The sequence below is a fragment of the Camelus ferus genome, chromosome 27, assembly GCF_009834535.1.
Source record: "Camelus ferus isolate YT-003-E chromosome 27, BCGSAC_Cfer_1.0, whole genome shotgun sequence".
Lineage (NCBI taxonomy): Eukaryota > Metazoa > Chordata > Mammalia > Artiodactyla > Camelidae > Camelus > Camelus ferus.
Window position 1 is genome coordinate 7930506 of NC_045722.1, and position 21117 is coordinate 7951622.

At 45.2% G+C, this 21117-nt stretch overlaps 1 protein-coding gene across 3 annotated transcripts in view; it reads right to left on the minus strand.

The window, feature by feature from the left end:
* Window positions 1-21117, minus strand: part of CTXND1 (cortexin domain containing 1) — a 35205-nt gene that overhangs the window by 5523 nt on the left and 8565 nt on the right. The gene's annotated exons all lie outside the window — the stretch shown is intronic.

The following is a 21117-nucleotide window of genomic DNA, read 5'->3' on the forward strand; positions in this document are numbered from 1 at the left end:
TTTTCATCTTGCAAAACTGAGGCTCTGTGCCCATTTAACAGCAACTCCCCGCTCCCCGTTCCACGGTCCCTGGCATCCACCACTCTGTGGTCTGTCCCTGTGAACCTGATTGCTCCAGGTACCTCATGTAGGTGGGATGGTACAGTATTTGTTTCTGTGGCTGGCTTATTTCACTTAGAGTAATGTCCTAAATGAACGTCAGAATTTCCTTTCCTTTTAACGCTGAAAGAATATTCCATTGTATGAATATACCACATTTTGTTTACCCATTCATCCATTGATGGACACTTGGGTTGTTTTTACCTCTTGGCTATTGTGAAAAGTGCTGCTCTGAACATGGGGTGTACAAATCTCTTTGAGGCCCTGTTTCACTTCTTTTGGGTATATATCCATCCACAAGTGGAAAGGCTAGATCAATGATAATTCTATTTTTTATTTTTTTGAGGATTAAATTGAACATTTTTGTATAAAATACTACTTATACACAGTTAAAAATTCAAGAAGTATAAGAAAACCAGGAAAAGCCATTTTCTAACTACTTCTGTCTCCCGCGATCTAGCTCACTTGCAGAGCGACAGCGGCTGTTACGTGGTCCTTGCACATTCCTCTCATCTGGAGGCATTCAACACACACACACTGTATCTGCAACTCTTCGCACAGCGTTGGCATTGTATTGGGTATTATAAGGAATCTGGAGACGATTTAAAGTATACGGGAGGATACTGGTAGGTTGCCTGCAAATACTATGCCATTTTATGTAAGGGAATTCGAGCATCTGTGGATTTCGGTATCTGTGGGGCATCCTGGAACCTGTTCCCTGCGGACACTGAGGGACATGTTTGCTTTGTCTCTTCTTTTTTTCAGAAATATATCCTTCTATTGTAACCACTGGAACATAAAGAACCACTTCCTCTTACCCTGTCCTGTGGTAACAGCATCCTGATTGTGGTATGCATCTCCCATTCTGGGCACCTACGGAACTTCTAGGGTTCCTTGGACCGTACTTTAAGGACACTGATCTAGTTCAGCTTTCTCAGTTTCATAGATGAGACTGGAATTCAGGGAGAAGGAGGGGTTTTCCCAGCGTCTCAGAGCAATGGCATAGCTGACCTTGGGGCAAACTCACATTTCTGCCCCCAGGCAGGCCTGTGCCTTGGGCCCTGTGCACTGATTCCACATGGTCATTAGTGGGTCAGGGACGGATGAATGTGGTGGCGTTTCGTGCTCTCGTGTAACCTGGCAGGACTCAGTGTGGCCTCCCAAACAGACTCTGCCATCCCCAGCCCAGAATCCGCCTTCACTTAATACCAGACACCCTGCACAGATGGTAGAAGTCGGACCTCAGAGAGATTGTCTCGTGACCCTCCCTGTCTTGTCTGGGGCCAGGACTGGGCCCTATAACCTGGCAACCTGCCCCAGAGGAAGATTATCAGCATTTTCTGATCCTTCCAGCTGGGATGAATGCCAAGGAAGTGGGTGCAAAGAACAGATTCTCCTTTCCAGATGGAGTGCGCTCATTAACCTTAATTACCAGGCAGGCACAAGTCCCATCCCACTCTGTTTCTCAGTGAGGACATGACACCCAGGAGGGACGTGACACTGAGCTCTGCAGCCGTTCCCGGGGAGCAGAGGGTCTGGCCTTCCCAGGGGCCGGCTCAGTGGCCCCCAACATAATTGAACTGTCCTTCAGCATTGAGCCTGCACAAGCCAAATGTCACTTTCTTGGGGCGGCTGGAGGTGAACTTGCTTCAGGGTCAGGGATTCTGATCTGGATGAGTGAATGACCTCCAGGGAAACGGCTGCTGGGCTGACCCCGCGCCCTGGTCAGAGCGAGCAGTTTTAGGGTTGGGGGGCGGGGTAGCAGATCCAGATGGAAAAGGGTCCTGCCAAATGCCATGGGAAAGCCACGGGACAAAGCCAACAGTTCGAATATGGGCCCTGGAAATAAGTATCTCAGTCAGGCTTTTAGGAAAAGACAAGCAATAGGGCGGTCACAGTTCAAAAGTTACGCAAATGCAGGGCTTAGGTACACGTGCGTGCACCACCCAGGGCTTGGGTGGGGGTGCTCAGGTCCTCACTTTCTGTGCTGAGTTACTTTTTTATTTCTGTGCATATGTGTGTCTTAGTCCGCCAGGGGGATTGCCATGGGAAAATACTGCAAATTGGGTGATTTAAACAACAAACATTCATTTTCTCACAACTGTGGAGGCTAGACGTCCCAGATCAAGATCTGGCAGGGTTGGTTTTTGGGGAGGACTTGCCCCCTGGCTTGCAGCCAAGCCTCCTCCTTCCTGTGTCCTCACGCGGCCCTCCCTCAATGCATGTGCGCGAGAAGAGGGATCTCTCTTCCTCTTCTTATCAGTCCACCAAGCCTTTCAGATTAAGACCCCCCATTTATGGCCCCATTTGACCATAACTAAATGCCCTATCTCCAAACACAATCACATCAGGGCTTCAATATATGAATTTTGGGAAGACATAATTCAGTCCATAGCAATATGTCAGTTCCTCGAGGGCAAGGGCCAAGGCTGACTGAGGGGCACTGCCAATCTGGAGCCAGGCCAGGCTCACAGTGAACCACAGAGAAGGTGCAAACCAGCACTTGACTGCTGCCCTCCAGACACCAATGGTGAGAAGGCAAGGGGACCGAGAAGGCACGAGCCTTATTGCTGTGGAGATAAGCAACGGGCGTAGCGACATTGTGAATTCACTCAGTAACAAAGATCAGAGCTGACCACGCGCAGAAACCCGCTGGTTCTATACACAGCAGTGGAGCCGTTAGACAAGGTGACCTGCCAGAATCCCTTCCCCAAAGGACAGATGGGTTAAGTGGATGACATTTGCCCAGGACAGAGAAGATGTCCAGTGTCAGAACCCGACACCAATTACAATGTCCTGTGGGACTGCACTTGGTGGCCTCACTCCTCAATTGAGAGCAATTAACAGGCTTGTCAGAGGGAGATGATGAGTGTGTGTTAAGAGGTGGTTAAGACCAGAATCACCAGCAGGGCTGGAGGGATGCACGGAGGGGGTGAGATTAATGGAATACTGTGGTTAGAACTTGTTATCGTCTAATATTTAAACATTTCTAACCTCTAAGAAACCTTCCAGAGCAAGGAAGCAGTGTGAAGCAGCACCATTTTAGATGAAAGAAAAGAGACTGTCTCTGCCAAGCAAATGCAGCATCATGGGAGGCAACCTCTGTGAGCCATCGCACCAGCTCTGCTGCACCATTTTTACCATATGATGCTGGCGCTGTTGGTCTCACTCAGATCTCCTATTCCCTTAACTATTCGGCGGGCACATGCCCCAGACTCTGCATATTTTGATCCCAAGAGCTCACAACTACAGTTCCTTAGAAGATTGCCCTTGGGCTCCTATAGTTGCTTCCCCTATGCATGCAGGGAGTTGGAAGTGTTTAGAAGTTCATGTCAAGGACTCTTAGCAAAAGATGCTAAAATTAGGAGATTCACTGCCAGGAAAGCATGTTCGGGACAGAAGGCCAAAGGTGGGACTGGTCAACTTTTCGCTAGCGCTGAAGAGACTATATGTGCCACTTGGCCATTTGGGCAGAAGCCAGGAATAGAAATGAGGTTATCCAGGAAAGATCTTCGGAGGACTCTCTCATCTAATGCAGTGAATCCCTGTGACATACATGGGTAATGCACAAATGCTTGGGGAATGTTATATTAGAAACACTGCCAGCTGGAACTGAAAGGGACAGGGACAAGGTAAAATGAAAGAAGTCTGTTGGACTCTAAAAGTTCTACAGGTAGAAACAGGCTGATAAACTAATCAGCTACAAATGTGTACTAGCCTTCAAGAAAGTTTAAGATTGATTCTCAGAGGAAGAGCTTTGGCTCAGAGGGGCAGAGCTGTGTGGACCCTTGAGCCTTAGATTATTTCTAGACCTTGAAAACTAATGAAGTTTTTTCCCAGTTGGATTTTTTCCTAGTTTTTTTTTGAGGGGGGAGATATTTAGGTTCATTTATTTATTTTTTCAAGGAGGTACTGGGGATTGAACCCAGGACCTTGTACATGCTAGGCATGCACTCTACCACTTGAGCTACATCCTACCTGCCCTTCTCAGTTGGATTTTGAAATTACTCAGGACTGGTGGCTCCCTTCTGCCTTTCATTTTTTTTTTTTTCTCTTTTGAAATAGAAATCGATAGAACTATTGACCTATGCCTGTCCCACCACTGTATTTTTGGAGCAGATAACTTGTCTTCCAGGCCAGAGATGGACTTTTGCCCCAGGGTGGATCATATGTGGAGTCTCACCTATCCCTAATTTAAATAATTTAAATGGTGAGATTTTGGACTTCAAGTTGATGCTATAATGAGTTGAGACTTGGGGGTGTTGGAATGGGGTGAATTTACATAGGATAAAGATGAATCTTCGGAGGCCAAAGAGTGGACTTCAGTTGATTTAATAACACCTCCTCAAGAAGTCCTCAGATGGATCTTTGGAACCCATGAATGCTACATGGCAAAGGGAGTTTTGCTGACGTGATTAAGTTAAAGATCTTGAGATGGAAAGATTATCTTGGGTTCTCTGGTTGAGTCATAAATGTAATCATAAGTGTCCCAGAAGAGTAAGGACAGAGGGAGATTTGACTATAGTGGAGCAGGGAGTGTGACCACAGAAACAGAGACTGGAGTGCTGAGGCCAGGAGCCAAGGAATTCTGGAAGCCTCTATAAGTGAAAGGGGCAAGGAATGAATTCTCCCCTGGAGCCTCCAGAAGGACCCAGCCTTGCTGAAACCTTGATTTTTAGCACCTTACCACTCATTTTGGACCTCTGACCTCCAAAACTGTAAGAGAACACATTTCTGTTGTTTTAAGCCACACAGTTTGTGGTCATTTGTTACATAGGCAACAGAAAGTCACTGTAGCGGTTTAAGATAAATGCATTTCTGTACATAATCCTTTTGATTCTTGCATCTAATCGATAAAAGACACAGACTATTTTTGCTCTATTTCCCCAGGTTTGGAGAAAACTCCACCAGTACATTTGAAAACTTAAATGATACGAATGCTTTCTAGAACATAAAAGGTCAAAATGGACTCAGAATACATTGGAGAACAAAATTAAACAATCTCTATGAGGTGTTTGTCAAGAGTGTCTACTTGGCCCACGTTGGGCTGGGATCTGGCAGCCATATCAAGGCCAAGGCCAAGACCAAGAAGCTGCCTAAAGTCCTCCAGTGCATCATGGCCCACCTGGAGCTCCCCTGGGTTGGGGGCACCATTCCTCGTTCTGAGAGCTGGGGGCAGCCTGGTGGCCACCATTATGGTTCCCCTCCTCTTGTACATCTGTGTTCTGCTTTGTCACTTTGGCATTACAAAACAGCAGGAACACATTTCATGTCATTATTTCTGTTGAACAGCTCAAGCTCCAGTGTCACCTACTTTGTGTGTGTTCTTGTGACAAAGAAGTCCCCAAGGTGCTTATTTAGGACCAAATGGCCAGTTTGCTCATGCCTCCCAGATGGAGAGCCCCCTTCAGGCCAAAGGATGCCGCATCTCCTCAGGAAGCTGGCTGACAACTAGGAAGTTTACTTTATCATAAAGCATGGGTGGTTCTCCCGGGGGTGGGAGGGGGGTTCCTGCCTTCCAAGGTGCTCTGTCAAGAGACCCCATGTCACAGCTCCTCAGATTCGCTCACATGTGTGGGCCACGTTCCTAGGGCACGAACAAGCCTCCAGAATGGCTGGATTCCAGGGTCTATAGCTTCAGGAATTCAAACCATTCCTCTCTCAAGAGAACCCAACTCTAAGCAGGGACCTGCCCCTGAGCCTAAAGCTTTAATCCTCACGATGACTTTTATTTCAGAGGCTTTGGTGCTCTTTCCTCCCTCTGGATATTGTTTAGGTAAACCCTGAGCCCCTGAAGCAGATCTCTGTAACTGGGATCTTGGAGGCCAAGGGGAAGAGTCTCCATCAGTTTCCAGTCATGAGGCTCCCAGGCTCCTTATGCAAACATGTCCGCCTCTCCCCGGCATCTCTCTAGGTATGCTTATCAGCCATTTACTTCCCAGAAAGAAATGTTAAATTTCCACCTCTTTGAGTCTGCTGCTACACAGAACCAACATGGCATTTTAAAATGTCTGTCTTTATCTCATCTTGCAATAGAAAACTCTGAAGACTGTGTTCCTGTTTGCCAGTACTGGGGCTCCAACCAAACTGCATGAAGCATATGCTTTCTGCCTCTACTCGTGTTACACATATGGCAAAAGGGAACACTTTCTGTTGATAATATTTCCCCCAAATTAATGCAAATCCCCTCCGCAGAGCTACACAGACTGATTTCCTGTGCTTGAAGGGTAAGCTGACAAGAGCCCAAAGTTTTGCAAACTGAGAAGAGATATTTCTTTTCTAAAGAACAATTCATTTCCAGTCATAAATTGAGATGTTCGCATTTCCTTCTTACCAATTTTACAAGTGTCATTTAGCAGCAGGGGGCCAGCAAGCTGACATTTACTTTGCTGCAGTCTGCAAAAGTAATCTGAGCCTTGTTTGAATCATCAGTCTTTCAAGGTAGAATCAGAAGTAATGATCTTTGGAGATCATCCAATCCGGTGACTTATTTTAGAGTTAGGGAGACTGAGACTCAGAGGGGGCAAGTGATGTGATCAAGGATCCCTTTATGGGACCAGAACCCCTGAATTCTGGTTGCTGGGGAGTGCAGTGACTTGTCACTATCCATGATCTCGCCAACAAAAATCTCTGGTTTCCTTGCATTCCTTCCAGTGGCAGAAGGCAGACTCTAGCGCCAGGTCAGTCAGGGGGAAAATACACCTTGTGCTTTTGTCTGCGCCAGTTATAAGCTGGACCTCTGTTCTAGCCTGGACTGAATAGCAACATAGCTCCTTGGGGGAGTTAAAAACAAAAATCTAGGAAATTGGGACAAGGCTGCCAAAATGAGGGCTGGTGTAGATCCAAGCAAGCAAGGGGCAGGAATCCTATTTTAATGATTATGGTGTTGGCTGCTGGTTTCCAGTAAACAACTTCCGCCAAGTCAAGGAAGCTTTATTCCTAGTTTGGACAAAGTTCTTAAATTCTCTGTTTTAGTACCCTTCTATAGAAAAAAGGAGATGGTAATGATCCTGAACTCATAGGATTGTTGTAAGGATTAAATAAGGCATGGGAAATGCTCAGCACAGTGCCCGACACATGGGAAATGCTTAATAAATGTTAGCTGTTCTTATTTATTCTAGGATTCTAATGGTTTTAAGGATTTTTCAAGATGAACATGTTTATTCCTCACTGTCTATGATTGTGTCTCACTGTTGAACCAAATTTTGTGTCTTGGAATAAATTCTGCTCGGTATACTATTTTTTAAAACACCACTGGATTCAAATATTCCTATTTTACCAAGGGTTGTTACAACCAGTGGTAAGTCAAATGGAATCTATTGATTTCTCTGTGTGTGCTGCTCAGTTAGATTTTTGTGTCAAGGTTGTGCTAATTTCTAAGTGCAAACTGGGAAGACGTCTATATAATTCTGCGTTTGCTGTAGTCTAGGAAGAGGAATTATCTGTTCCTTAGAAGTTTTTTGAACTCAGCCTGGAACCAGGGTCTTTTTTGCAAAGGGATGATGATCAGCACTTCTCAATTTATTTAATGGATGCCAGTGTATTTAGATTTTCTAACTCTACTTACAGTAATTTGGGAAATGTATGATTTGGGGGGGAATTGCCCATACTATGTAAATATTCAATGTTAGTGACATAGAATTGTACATGGTATTCCTTTATTACTTTTGGGGTCATTCTTTGGGTTATTCTTTTTGGGTCATTCTGCTTATTTCATACTGAATATATTATTTAGTTGGGCTTCCTCTGGGTCAGACTCCCCAGAAGGTTCTCTGTTTTATTGGTATTTTTAAATTATTGGTATTATAGGTCAACTCTATGCTTTTCCTTTGTTATCCAGTGAATTGTTTTCTTATAATCTATTATTTTGCCTTTTTCCTCAATAGTGTCTATTATCTTATTTGTCAATATTTTATTTGAAATAATTAGACATGCAGAAAATTAGAACATGGAGAACATCTATATATTTACTATCCAGTTATAACCTCTATTTATGTTTTGCCATGTTTGTTTCCTTTTTCAAAAATAAATGAAACATCCCAGATGTAGTGGAAGCCAGCTGTGTACACTCACAAACCCCACCTGCCATGTTCCTTCACTGGAGCTGAGTATTAACACCTGAAGTGTTGTCGATCATTCCTATGCATATTTTTATATTTTTACTATGTAATCATGTATTCATACACAACATTTAACACTATTTTCTTTGGTTTTAAAACTTTCAATGCATGCTGTTACGAAGTCTGCACCGCTTTGGTACTTGCTTTTTTCATTCAAGATGGTGACTTCAAGACTTTTCCCCATGCCAATACATCCTACTTCATTCTTTTTCTCTGCTGCATAGAATTCTGTGACTGGACCAAGATTTGTTCATTCCGTCTCCAAATAATGAACATTTATATTACTTTAAAAGTTTAATTATGAAAACAGTGTTTCAGTGAACATTCTTACACATATCCACTTGGGCTGGGTTTTTCCTATGGTGTTACCAGTTGGAATGGAATTCCTGAGTCCTATAATAAGCCTGTCTCTAACTTTATTGCACATTGCCAAGTTTTCCTCCAAAGTAGTTGTTCCAGCCCACACTTTCTCCAGTGGGCCTTAGAATCTCCTGTCAGCCACATCCTTGGCAAGACTTGATACTGTCAGACATAGAATACTGCCATTCTGGTGGGTGTGACTGGAATCTCCTTGCAGATATAATTTGCATTCCCCTGATTTCTAATGATGTTGAGTATATTTTCATAAGTTTATAGGGCATTTCATTCGTCTCTTTTTGAATTGTTGGGTTACTTTTCTTTTTCTTGTTTGTTTTTTGGACTTGATGCTAGATAGCATTTTTCCATTGGTCCTGTGCTTTGCAAATTTCCCCTCCCCCCACCCCCCCAAGTCTGTGGCTTGTCTTTTAACTTTGTTTGTAGAATCTTACTAATACTTGTTCAAATATTTTAAATATTAATATAGTCAGCCTCATTAATCTTTTCCTTTATAATTCATGCTTTCTTGAATCCTTACCTATCCTGGTGTCAATATAATCTCCTATATATATTTTCTAGAATTTTGAAATCGTTTTTTCTTATTTAGGTCTGTAATCCATCTAAAATTGATTTTCAAGTTATCTGACATGGAGGTTTAGATCTATGTCTCCGCATACAGATGAAAAATTGTCTCATCCCCACGTATTGACTAGCCTGTCCTTTCCCCAGTGATTTGTAATGCAGCCTCAAGGTTCCATCTACACAGGAGTCCACTTCTGGGCTCACTTTCCTTTTAAATTTGTTTACTGGCTCTCCCCATGCCAACATGATGCTATCTGAAATTACATTACAGTGACTTTCTAGTACATCTTGATATATGCTGGTCCAAGGCCCCCACCTGGTCATTTTATTCAAGACTTTGTTGGCTCATATATGTTAGGTTCATTTTGTTGGGATGTTGATTGGAATTGCATTGAATTAATAAATTAATTAGTAATGAATTACCACCTTTATGAAACGGAGTCTTTCCATTCATGAAAAAGGTATTTCGGCTTTCAATTCTGTTCATTAATCATGCTTTAGCATTTTCTCCATGAGAGAACGCACATTTTCTGCTTATTCCTGAATACTTTGTAGTTTATGATGTGGTCAGTAATCTTTTTTCTTTTTACATTTCTATTTAGTCATCATTTGTGATAGGAATGACATGGAGTTTTATATATGAATTTTAAGCCTGGAAAACTTACTGAGCTCTACCCTTAATACAGATATTTATTTTTTCTATTTAGAAAATCTGTAGTGTCTGCAAAGAACAGTTTTGTTGCTTTCTTTGCATGTTGCAACTTTTTTCTTTTCCTGCTGACTCAGCTCCGACGACAAGCAAAATGGTCCACAGTAGGGATGACAGTAGGTTGGCATCCTTGCCTTGTTCCTCTTTTTCAAAGGGAAAATTTCTTATCTTTAATCATAAAAATGAAGATTTTTATAGGTCTGATTTTACCTACATTAATCCCTTTATCCTATTCTTGTTAGTTTTTTGTTCTTTTTTTGGATTTTTAAGGTGACAGTTTAATAAATTTATTTTCAATCTTCCATGTTAAAAAATAATTTTTAAGGCTGTGAATTTTTCTTTGAGTATGATTTTTGCTTCATGCATGGAAAATATGATATTTCCATAGACTCTGTGGACCATTTTTCTCACTGACATTGATTTTTATTGATTTAAATATTATTTGGAAATAAAATTTTTCAAAAATTATTAAATAGACAGAAGTTTGGGGTATTCTCTGTTTTGGGGGAAATATAAGATTTTATATGTGCTCAGTGAATCAAGATTATCCATTATAAGGCTTCTCTTTTCTCATGGATATTTGATCCCTCCAATTTTAAATTATATTCTGTTTTATGGAGATGAAAAATTTTGATTTTAAAATTTTATGGAAATTTTAAAACATACACAAAGTAGAGACAGTAATATAATAAACCTGCACGTACTTACTTGGCTTATCAGTTACGAATATTATGTCACTCATTTCATGTGTCTCCTATTTTTTCCCTGGAGTATTTTGAGGCAAATCCCAGGTAATGTCATTTTGCCAGTAAAATACTTCAATATAAAGCCTTAAAAATGGAGAACTGTTTTTTTTCAGTGGAGGTACCGGGAATTGAATCTAGGACCTCACACATGCTAAGCATGAGCTCTACCATTCATGTATATATACTCATTTTTCTTAAGTATCCATAACCACAATACCTCTATCATAACCAACAAAAATCAAGTCTAACTCTTTAATATACAATATTCAATACATGTTTAATTTTCCCCAATTATCTCAAAATTGACTTCTTACAGTAGGTTTGTTTGAATTAAGATCTGAACAAGTTCCACACAGTATGTCTGAAGTCTCTTTAAGATTATTAACAGTTCCTCCTCTCCTCTTAAATGAATTTTAGAAGACTCAGTTTTGAGATAAGTGTGTTAAAGATTCCTACCACAATTGTGATTCTTCCAGGCTTTCATGTTTTCCTTACAGTTTTTGCCTTGTAGCTATTTTGTGTTAGTCTTGAAATCTAATATTATACATTCTCTTAATTTGTTTATTTTCAAGATTATCTTGACTATTCTTGGTTCCTTTCAATTCCATATAAATTTAGAATCAGTTTGTCAATTTCCATTAAAATAAACCTTCCAGGATTTTGCTCGGGTAATGCACTGAATTTGAGAGATCAACTTGGATGCAGATGTAACCTGTAGAAAACCGATAGCGATGCAGGTGATTCTTGCCTGATAGCAAAGCGAAGGATTTTGTGTGGTAGAAAAAAATCACCCTAAAGGTTATAGTTGATTACTCTGTAGGACATTAACAAGTTTTGTGTGTAAATTAGCAATCATACTCAAGCAACCTTTCTTTCAGGGACTTGGAATTATTCACTTTTTCCAGTTCCCTTCGAGCCAGCCTTACCATCTTGATGGTCCCGTCCCTAATGAATTGAATAAATCTGTGCTCACTTTAGAGGGGAGGGTATAGCTCAGTGACAGAGTGCACGCCTAGCATGCACAAGGTCCTGGGTTCAATCACCAGTGACTCCACTAAAACATAAAATAAAAAATTAATTTAAAAATCCGTAAAGAAACCTAGTTACCTTTCCCCAACACATAAAAAAACAAATAAACACTTAACCCATTAATATTTAAAAAGAAAATCTTTGCCCACTTTATGTATTTGCATGAGAGTTGTGATTTTAACTTTCTGAAAATTATACTTTGGCCCTTTTATTGTCCCCCCTGGAAACAAGACCACGTATGAAAATTGAAAATCATTCACACCACAACTCTGATGTGCAGAGAAAATGTAATGTCTCATTTTGACTATAAATGAGGTCATCTTTTTCCAAGTGTCAAACGTGTAAATGTTGTCTGATCCAGTGATTTCCTGCATCACCTTAAGGCAATCTTCAGGCTTTGGGAACGTGAGACAGCCAAGCTTCAGGGCCACCTCTCTCGGGCCACTATGTTTTTAAAGAAATGTGTCCATTTCATCTAAATTGTCAAATTTACTGCAGGTTGTTTGTACCCACCCCTTACTATTTTTAACGTCTGTAGAATCTATTGTAATGCCACCCTGTAATTCTCTTTTTTCTCTTAACATTTATTTATTGAGTTATAGTCACCCTGTAATTCTTGCTGTCAGTAATTTGCATTTTCTTTCTTTTTCTTCATCAGTTCACCAGTTTTACTAATCTTTTCAAAAAGCTGACTCTTGGTTTGTGGTATGCTTGCTTTCTGTCTAATTGACTTCTGCCCTTACTTTACTATTTCCTTCCTTCGATGTTGCCGTTCTTTTTCGGCTTTATTCGGTTGGAAGCGCACATCGTTGATGTTGGACCTTTCTTCTTTTCCAATCTATGCATTTAGAGCTACACATTTTCCCAAAAGTGGTCCTTCAGCTGTACCCACAAGCACAAAATATTTTCTGATCTGCATTGTGATTTCTTGTTTGACCTGTAAGTATTTAGAAGTGTGCTGCTTAATCTCCAAACATTTAAACGTGTTCTGGCTGCCTTACTGTTACTGACGTCTAGTTTCATTCTGCTCTGGAGCCTGAGCACCATTTCTCTGTGTCTGCCCCACTGTCCCCAAGAGGCAGGGACCCCCAGATCCCGGAGATCCCCCAGTTTACCTAGAGTACCTTGCCTCTCCAAGTCTGAGTGAGGACAAGAGAAATTAGTGGACACATCTTAACACCTTCAATCTCTCTTTCACCAACCTCTCTGCCATTTTTTTGTCCTACTTTTGAAAAATTTTACTTCTCCCGGGTCTAAATGCCCTTCTTGAATGCAGCTAACATCTCATTAAGAACATGAACAAGGCTCTAAACCACAGGAGAAGTTTATGAGCTGATGCCTCTAAAGTGGTTTGTGATACGCTAAAGAAAGAAATAAGGGAGTTCGGAACATCTCTTCTCAGGAAAATAGCCTGGCTTACAAGGCTATTATTCTGCTGCATAATCATACTTTTGACTGTCAGGAACTGAGTATTAGTGTGGCCTTTCTCTCCGCCTGCCTCCTGTAGCATTCTAATCTCCTCTGGGGCAGACTGTCGTCCAGGATGAGCCGGGTGAAGGTGAAAGAGAAAAGCCCATGAGCTTTGCAGGAAGAGTTCCCATCTTGTCACAAGGAAAAGGTCTGTGCACGGTGAGAATAGCCACGGCTGATATTTCTGCACAATTTATATTTTAGAAAAGGGTTTCCATTTATGGTGTGGTAAGAGCAGTGACAATGGGCGGGCTGTGGTCACCAAGCTGAGCAGGTTCCTGAGACTGAGGTGTCCCAGTCTCAGGCCCCCAGACGGAGTAGTGCTTCTGCGGCCGTGGTGGGGCTGGGCCGTGGGGCCCCACAGAGATGCTGCAGAGTAAGTGTGCCTGTGTTTGGAGGGAAGTAGTTGGGGTGGGCATGGAAACAGCCAGGCTGTAGGAACGGGGTGCCATCTGCCTGGGACACTGGATGCCTAGAGACGTGCCGTCAGCTAATTGAGAGGTAGATGAGGGTCGTGAAGTGAGGACAACAGAGTGTGGGCAAGGCTGCCAGGGTCCAGAGGATGACCCCTGGCTTTTGTGTACCTCCCTTCTCCTTTGAAGCACAGAGGACTCATTTACAAAGTCTCATTCGTTTGGAGCTGTCCAAATGTCTTACATCAGACCCGTGGCCAAGGAGATGTTCAGGAAATTGAGCCTACATTTCTAGTCTGAGTGCAATTTCATTTGTGCCCTTACATAATTATTTACCTTTTATATTACTGAACACTGGCAAAGAGCCTTTAACAGATTTTTCTTTTTTTTTAATGGAGAGAATCAACCTTTTTTCTCCTCATAATGAAACTGAGTTGCAGACACTGATGAGCAGGGAGTTCCCCGGCAGCGAGTGTGACACAAAGGCACCCTCCGCTCAGGCTGCCCGCGCACAAACCCTTCACAGCCCGACCACAACCTCAGGCACAGGCCTCCCCGAACCTGCTCCACTCAGTCCACACCCCCTCGCTCTCCCAGAGAAAACCCACCACTTTCCAAAAGCCTCGGCGGGAAGTGTCTTTTCACAAACAGCCAGGCTGACTCAGGTGTGTTGAGCCGTTCTGCAGTTGTTTCCAGCCACCAGGGTTAAAGTCTCAAAGCCCTTTCTCACGTGAAAACAGAAGCCAGACACTTGTGGAAGCTCCCTTCTTAGGACGGGGCTGAAGTGGTTACGATTTCAGGTCCTGGGATGTGATATTCAAGCTCAGATCCTGGCCACCTGGCTGACCAGCCATGTGACACTGGACAAGTGATGTGACTTCTTCAAATGTCAGTCTCCTTATCATTAAAATGGTGCTAATAATGCCCCAGTGACTGTCACTGGCTCTCTGAGAAGAGCGAATGAGGAACTGCGTTGACAGTGCTAAGCACAGTGCCCGACAGAAGGTGAACACGGGATGAAATTATTCTCTGCTGCTTTTATTTTTGTTTCGATGGTTTCCTTCCAAAAATGCCCGTCTCCCCTGGCTGACTGCAGGACTACAGGATGCTCCTGCCTTCAGCCTGCCCACCTTCCTGGCTTCCCCAGAATGCAGTGGAGCACACAGCCAGTCGCCTGGTGTCCTCTGACAAGGGACGTCCTACAATGACTGAATTTCCCAAGGAGCATTCCCCTTGCCCAGAGCAAGATCAGGACTGGGGGCTGCACTCCTCTGGCTGTACCTGATGGTACGAGGGACTCAGAAGAGCTACGCAAGCCTGCCTCCCCACAATGACTCAGACCAACAGAGGCGAGCTGCAGGAGACTGACTTGGCTGTCTCCGGGAGTAATTAATCTCCTTGAAATTAATGCCCCCTCCAAGGCAGGCAGCCACAGTGGCTGTGCACATCCAAGGTGCAAAACTCGTCTGCATATGTAAAGATGTTTGTCAGGACAGACGACACCGCTGTGGGTGCCCATGGCCCTCGGGAATCCATGGGCTCCCCATGGGTTCCGTAAGAGCTCAGGGATGCGGTCACCATCACAGGGTTCCTTGCCTACCTCCTCTGTCCCCATAAACAGAGGAGAAGCATGCCCCTCGGTACGGGATCATATCTGCTGTGGAAAAGCTGAATGACCTTGAGCAAGTCACCGAGCCTGGCATCCTCACCAGGAAAACGGGCAGGTTGTCATTGTGAGCAGAGCACCTTGCAGAAACCAAAGACCAGGGAACACCAGCCTTTTTCCTTCAATGCATCTACAGATTTCTAAGGAGAAGGGTTTGGACAGGGATTGATTATGGAAACTTGACAGTTTGGAGGCTGCTCCTCTGAGACCAAGGGCATTTGGACAAAACTTGGTAAACAAATCATTAACGTTTTTAAAAAACTGAGCAATGTGGTAAATTAGTAGGGTGATGGGGCTCAGGGATGGATGAGAGTCTGGGCAGAGGTAGGGTCAGGGACAGGGTGAGATGGGCTGCCTATTACTCAACATCTCTAAGTAAACACTGGGACTCCGCACTTGGGCTGTGCTCTTTGGATGGGGTGGTGCTAAATCACCTCTGTCAAAATGGCCCCTTCATCACAATCACTGCATCAGTCCACCCCCAATACCCCACAGTGTTCTGGATACTCTAGGCCAGTTCTGGACACGAACCTGCTCCTTGACTATGGATTTCTACAGTGAGGCAGGGACAGTGAAATGCAGATAGCAGCAGGCTGAGGGGTGGCCCCCCAGGGTTTGAGTAATGGTTCTGCCTCTTGGTGGCTGTGTGACCTTGGTCAGGTTGCATGGCCTTTCTGTGCTTGGCAGTCAGAGCTCTTCCCCTGCCCTTCAGCTGTTCTTCCTTGTGGAGTCACAGGGAGACAACGAAGCAGAGGAAAGGGTGGCGAGGCAGCCCCTCCCAGCTGGCCAAGTAGATGGAGAACCAAGGTAGAGGCCTCCTGAGTTCCTCCCTTTAGGGTATCCCGTGGGGTTACCCCCAGAGGCAGAAGCCTAGTGAATGGGATTCTCTCTCCAGGTACCCAAAGCACATCTCAGTGCGAGCTGCAGAGGGGATGCTAGACAGGTGCCTTCCAGATCCAAGGGTCGTGGTTCACGTGTTCCCCAATGGGAACACTGACCAGACTGGCTGACCTTCTCAGCTCAGCAGCAAAGAATGTGCTTGCCCTAAATTGTGCTCATTTGCATAACCTAGCTGTGGGCTTGTCTGGCAGGGAGCAGCAGGTGTGCTGGGTGTGGTATAGCATTACTATGGAAGGCTGTAGGGGAAATCAAGTCCCAGTTTCTATTTCCAGCCCGACCTCTCTCGTGAGGGCCAGTCTTGCCAGTTGGACTTCGTCACTGGGATGTCCCAGAGTGTTGCTCCTGGCCGCATGGAGTCGCCCTTGTGTAGTTCTGCAGTTAAGACAGCCCTCTCCCGGCCACATTATCACTGCTAGCCCCTTCTTCTTCTCAAGAGGCTTGAATTTAGCTCTGCCTTCCCACAATGGTGGCCTGGAGCAAATCCCTTAGCCCTTCTGGGTCTCAGCTTGCTCGTCTGCAGATAGGGAAGAGCAACACTAACTTCCTCAATGGGGTGCTGGTAGGACCAAGAAGAATTAATAAAAGCGTCTGGTTCACAGCAAGCACTACATAATATCCCGCAACTAGCTGTCCATCTGGACTTGCCTTTTGCTGGTGCCTTGGTCCATTCAGGCTGCTATAACAAAACACCACAGCTTGGGTGGCTTGTAAACAACAGAGATTTATTTCTCACACTTCTGGAGGCTGGAAGTCCAAAATTGGGGTGCCAGCATGGACAGGAGAGGGCCCTCTTCTGGGCTGCAGACTTCTCACTGTGTCCTCACACGGTAGAAGGGGCCAGGGACTTCTCTAGGGGCTCTTTGATGAGGGCACTAATCCCATTCATGAGGGCCCCATCCTAATGCTCAGTCACCGTCCACAGGCCTCACTTCCTAATGTCATCAATTTGGGGGTTAAGATTTCAATGTAGGACTTTGGGGGGGGCACAAACATTCATACTGTAGCAGCTGAGAACCACACTAAGTCCTGCAGGTTCAGATTCTTAGAGCAACATCTCCTGGAACGTGTTGGAATAGGGTGGAGAATCCCCTGAGTGCTGCTCCGTTCATATGGGAAACATCCCAGCTCATGCCCCTTCATGATGACCTGGGACAGTGACATCTGCTAATTACAGCCCATGGGCCAAATCTGGCCTCTGTCTGTTTTTGCACAGGCCCACAAGATAAGAATGGTTTCTACAGTTTTAAATAGTTGAAAAAAAAAAAAGCACCTGAAATCACAACACATGAAAATGATACATAATTCCGATTTCAGGGTCCGTAAGTGTAGTTTCAGCGGGACCCAGCCATGCCGGTGTTTGCGCATTTCTGGCCACTTCTGCACTGCAGCGGCAGAGGGGAGCAGCCACGTCAGACCGCATGGCCCGCCAGGCCTGAAATATTTACTCTCTGACCCATTAGAGATCTGAAGAGACCCAGTGTAGCTGTTCTGTAATTAGTGTTTCCTAGATGTATTTGGGCACATTTTTCTTTTTCTTTCAAATCATACCTGTTAATATTCTGAGCAATCAGTGACATCACTGCTGCCTGAGTTCTTCTGGACCTTTCTCTTCTGTCCCCTACACCCTAGGCCTACAGGGTCTACCTTCCAAAGCCTTCTTTTTCCAACCTTCCTTTCCGGTCCTTCCTAAGCCCTAGTAACCTGACCCAGGTCCCTCCTCAGGGTCACTTGCTGCTCATTTCCCCATCCGATGCCCACTGCTAGACCAACCACCCCGAATGACTGAATTATTCATTAATGTGCTACAGCTCCCATCACCCCCAGGATCAAGTCAGTCCTTCAGCCAAGTGTTCAAGACCCGCCTGGCTCCACCCTGCTTCCTCTGCATTCCTCCGGACACACTGGATGCCTTGCTCATTTTAATCCCCGCACTTGGAATGTCTACTCTCATTGATCAGCCAAAGTCTCCCAGGCCTGGATCAACTGCCTCTTCCTCCAGGAAGCCTTCTCAGACCTTCTGTGTTCCACTTCAGAGATGCATTTACCGTAAGACTAATGGGGCTTAAGTCTCAGGGCTCCTCACTTGTGTGGGCCCCTTCCAAGACCCTGGGAGGCATGTGCTCTAATGGTATGTCCTCATGGCCATATATTTTAGCAAAATTTGCAAAAGCAAGATGTATTAACTTCAAATGATTAAGAACACTGCCTCTTTCAACTCCAACTTCCTGATCACCAAGCTTACTTTCCTTGCAGTTTGAGGACTTCAAGAATCAGCAGCACTTTGGGGATCAGGCCAAGGGGATGTTCAGTTGGAAATAATTCAGTTTGGATTATTGAGATAAACTTGTCTAACCTGCAATGACTCGGGTATAAAGAGACAACGTGCAGCAAGGTTTTCCTGGCTACTAAGCGGCAGAGAAGATTCAGTCTTTAGAATCGACTCTGTCGGCTTTCACATGCTTAGAGCCATGGACGAGCCTTTGATTCCTTAAGTAAAAGCAGGTTGGTCTATTTTCAGAGGCTTGCCAGCATCTGACACTTTCCCATTCTCCATCTGCTCCCACGTGCTTTCCTGCCTCCTGGCCCCCCACAAGCTGCCCAGACGCTCCACTTCACCAAAGTAGACGCCTCACCCTTGTCTTGTACATGCTCTTCCCTGGCCTGAAGTGGCCTAGCCCTCCCCACTGTGCGGCCACTGTGGGTTTCTCTCTAGACCGGCATGAAAGGCGGACACCTGTGAAGACGGGATGGCGCTCTGAATGCACCACCGCAGTGTGGACGTCAAAGACAGCTGGCTGAGGGGGGTCGTCAGTTCTGAGTGGTGACAATTAGTCACAGCCTGAGCAGATTGGAAGGGCCTTGAAATCTTACAGCTGAGAAATGAAACAACTGTGATAGTGGTTTCCTCACATCTATGAGGATTTATGACATTTATCAGTAACGAGTTGTGAAGCTAAAAGAAACATTCGAAATTAAGCCAAAAAAAAAAAAAATCAAAGTTTGGCCAACTATGAAAGAAGATCGACACTCTTTCTACTTTCTGTTGAAATGATTTTACAAAAGCAGTTGAAATATGAAGAGGAGATCAAAATTCAGCCAAAAATGTAAGAATAAAAATACCATCAAGGTGGGTCAAGCAGTGAATTTTTAAAAATGATGTTAACTTTGTGGGTTTTGTATGTCGATAGAGTTTTCATCTTTTTTTTAAATAAAATAATTTTTGAAATATTTTATGATTTGTAATTTGCTGTGATTTATTTGCCAAATCTTTATTTAGAATGAGAAAATTAAGCTTTTGTGCTTACTTTTGTTTTCATAATTTTGTGTCACTTTATGAAGGAGGGCTCCCTGTGTGGCATCAGCTTTAGGGCTCATAATATCTGGATCTGCTCCTGACCCTTGACCCCTGACCCCTGACCCCACCCCCCTGGGGGGCACTGAGCTCTCCCTCTCCATACCGCTCTCTTATTTTGCTGTTCTGCCAGGCAACCCCGATGGGGACCTGGCTTAGATCCCACACTAAACTGATCTGCCAGCCTGCACTCTCTGTGACATTGAACTGCACACTCAACTTCCTGTTACAGCCACCTGCCAACATCCCCCATCCCAAATGATAAGCTCTTAGCAGTGGAACCAGGTCCTAATCACCTTGTAAAGTGAAGAGTCTCTCCACGAAGACTCCCTTCTGGAAGTCCTGAGAACTTCCCAGACATCTGTTCAGGAGAACAGGATTTTAGAAGCTAATTTGTCTCGCTGATTCATTGATAAGAGCTCTTTAAAATGCATCTGTTTTTATTGGAGGCATTTTGTACAGGATATAAAAATCAGTGGCAAATGTCGCATTTAAGTGAAAATAAAGCCAGCGAATAAACGCTCAAGCAGCCCTTAACCAGGGACATCACATTCTTTTCAGCAGGCAGCATCGTGATTCTGAAAGAAGCACCCAGACATCCTGGGGCGAGAACCTGGCTTCCTCGCCTTTCGGTCCAGCTGCAGGCCAGGCCCCCGGGGGAAGGAAGCCACCGGGAGACAAGCGCTCCAGGGCAAAAGCGCTGGAGTCCAGCCAATACCAGCTGCTGTGCCCGGAAGCCTCCAGCTGGCGCCTCGCTGAACACTTAGTGCTGGCTCACTGCCCACAGGCCAAGGCCTTGTGGGGGGCGGAGTCACGGTACCCTGACTTTAGAAATAAAGAAACCGAGGCAACGGCCCAGCCAACAGCAACTAAGAGGGGGGCGGGCAGCTGAACACTCACCTGAGGGCAGGGGAGCCCCTGCTGTGACCACTCCCCACCCCACCACACCCCCGGGCTGGGCCCAGGAGCTCAGGGCAGGAGGAGCCCTGCAGGGATGTCTCTTGAGAGGGCTTCCCACCAAGAGAGTCTCAGTGTGGGCTGGGGGTGCTAGCAGGAAAGGCCTCCCCTGTTTGAGCAGTCCTGATTTCCCCGAGGCAGGCGGCGTCTGGGCAGAAGGGTGGCCTTTACCGCCCTCCCCCACCCTCCCCGGCTCTCCCCACTCCCTCTCTTCCCTCCTGGCCCTCCCCCTCCCTCCTCTCCTCTCCCCTTCCTTTCTTGCCTCTGCCCCCCCCCCCATCATAATCCAGTCACCGGGTTTCTCAGACACAATTCGGGCTTTCCCCACTTCCATGCTTTGGTTCGCACCAGCCCTTCTGCCGACAAAGCCCGCTTCGCCTAGGAAAGTTTTCAGGCCAAGTTCAACCGCACTGCTCCTGATCTGAACTGAAAATCTATTTGGTTTCTTCTGACTCTTGGCTTCAAGTGCGTGTTCTGCTCGGACAGGGAAAGGCTTCAGCAGGTGTGTGCCCACCCTCCCTGGCTCCCCCCGTTGGAGGGCAGGGATCCGCATTCACCCCTGTGTCTCTGCTCTGGGCTCAGTGGACCAGCACAGTGAGGGTGGTGGCCCCTGCTCTGCCTTCTGCCATCGCCCTGCGTCTGGAGCACTGACCGGTTCTCCGGCTGTGGAGGCGGCAGGTCCCCACCAGGGCCAGCGTGGGCCCTCCGCACTAGCCC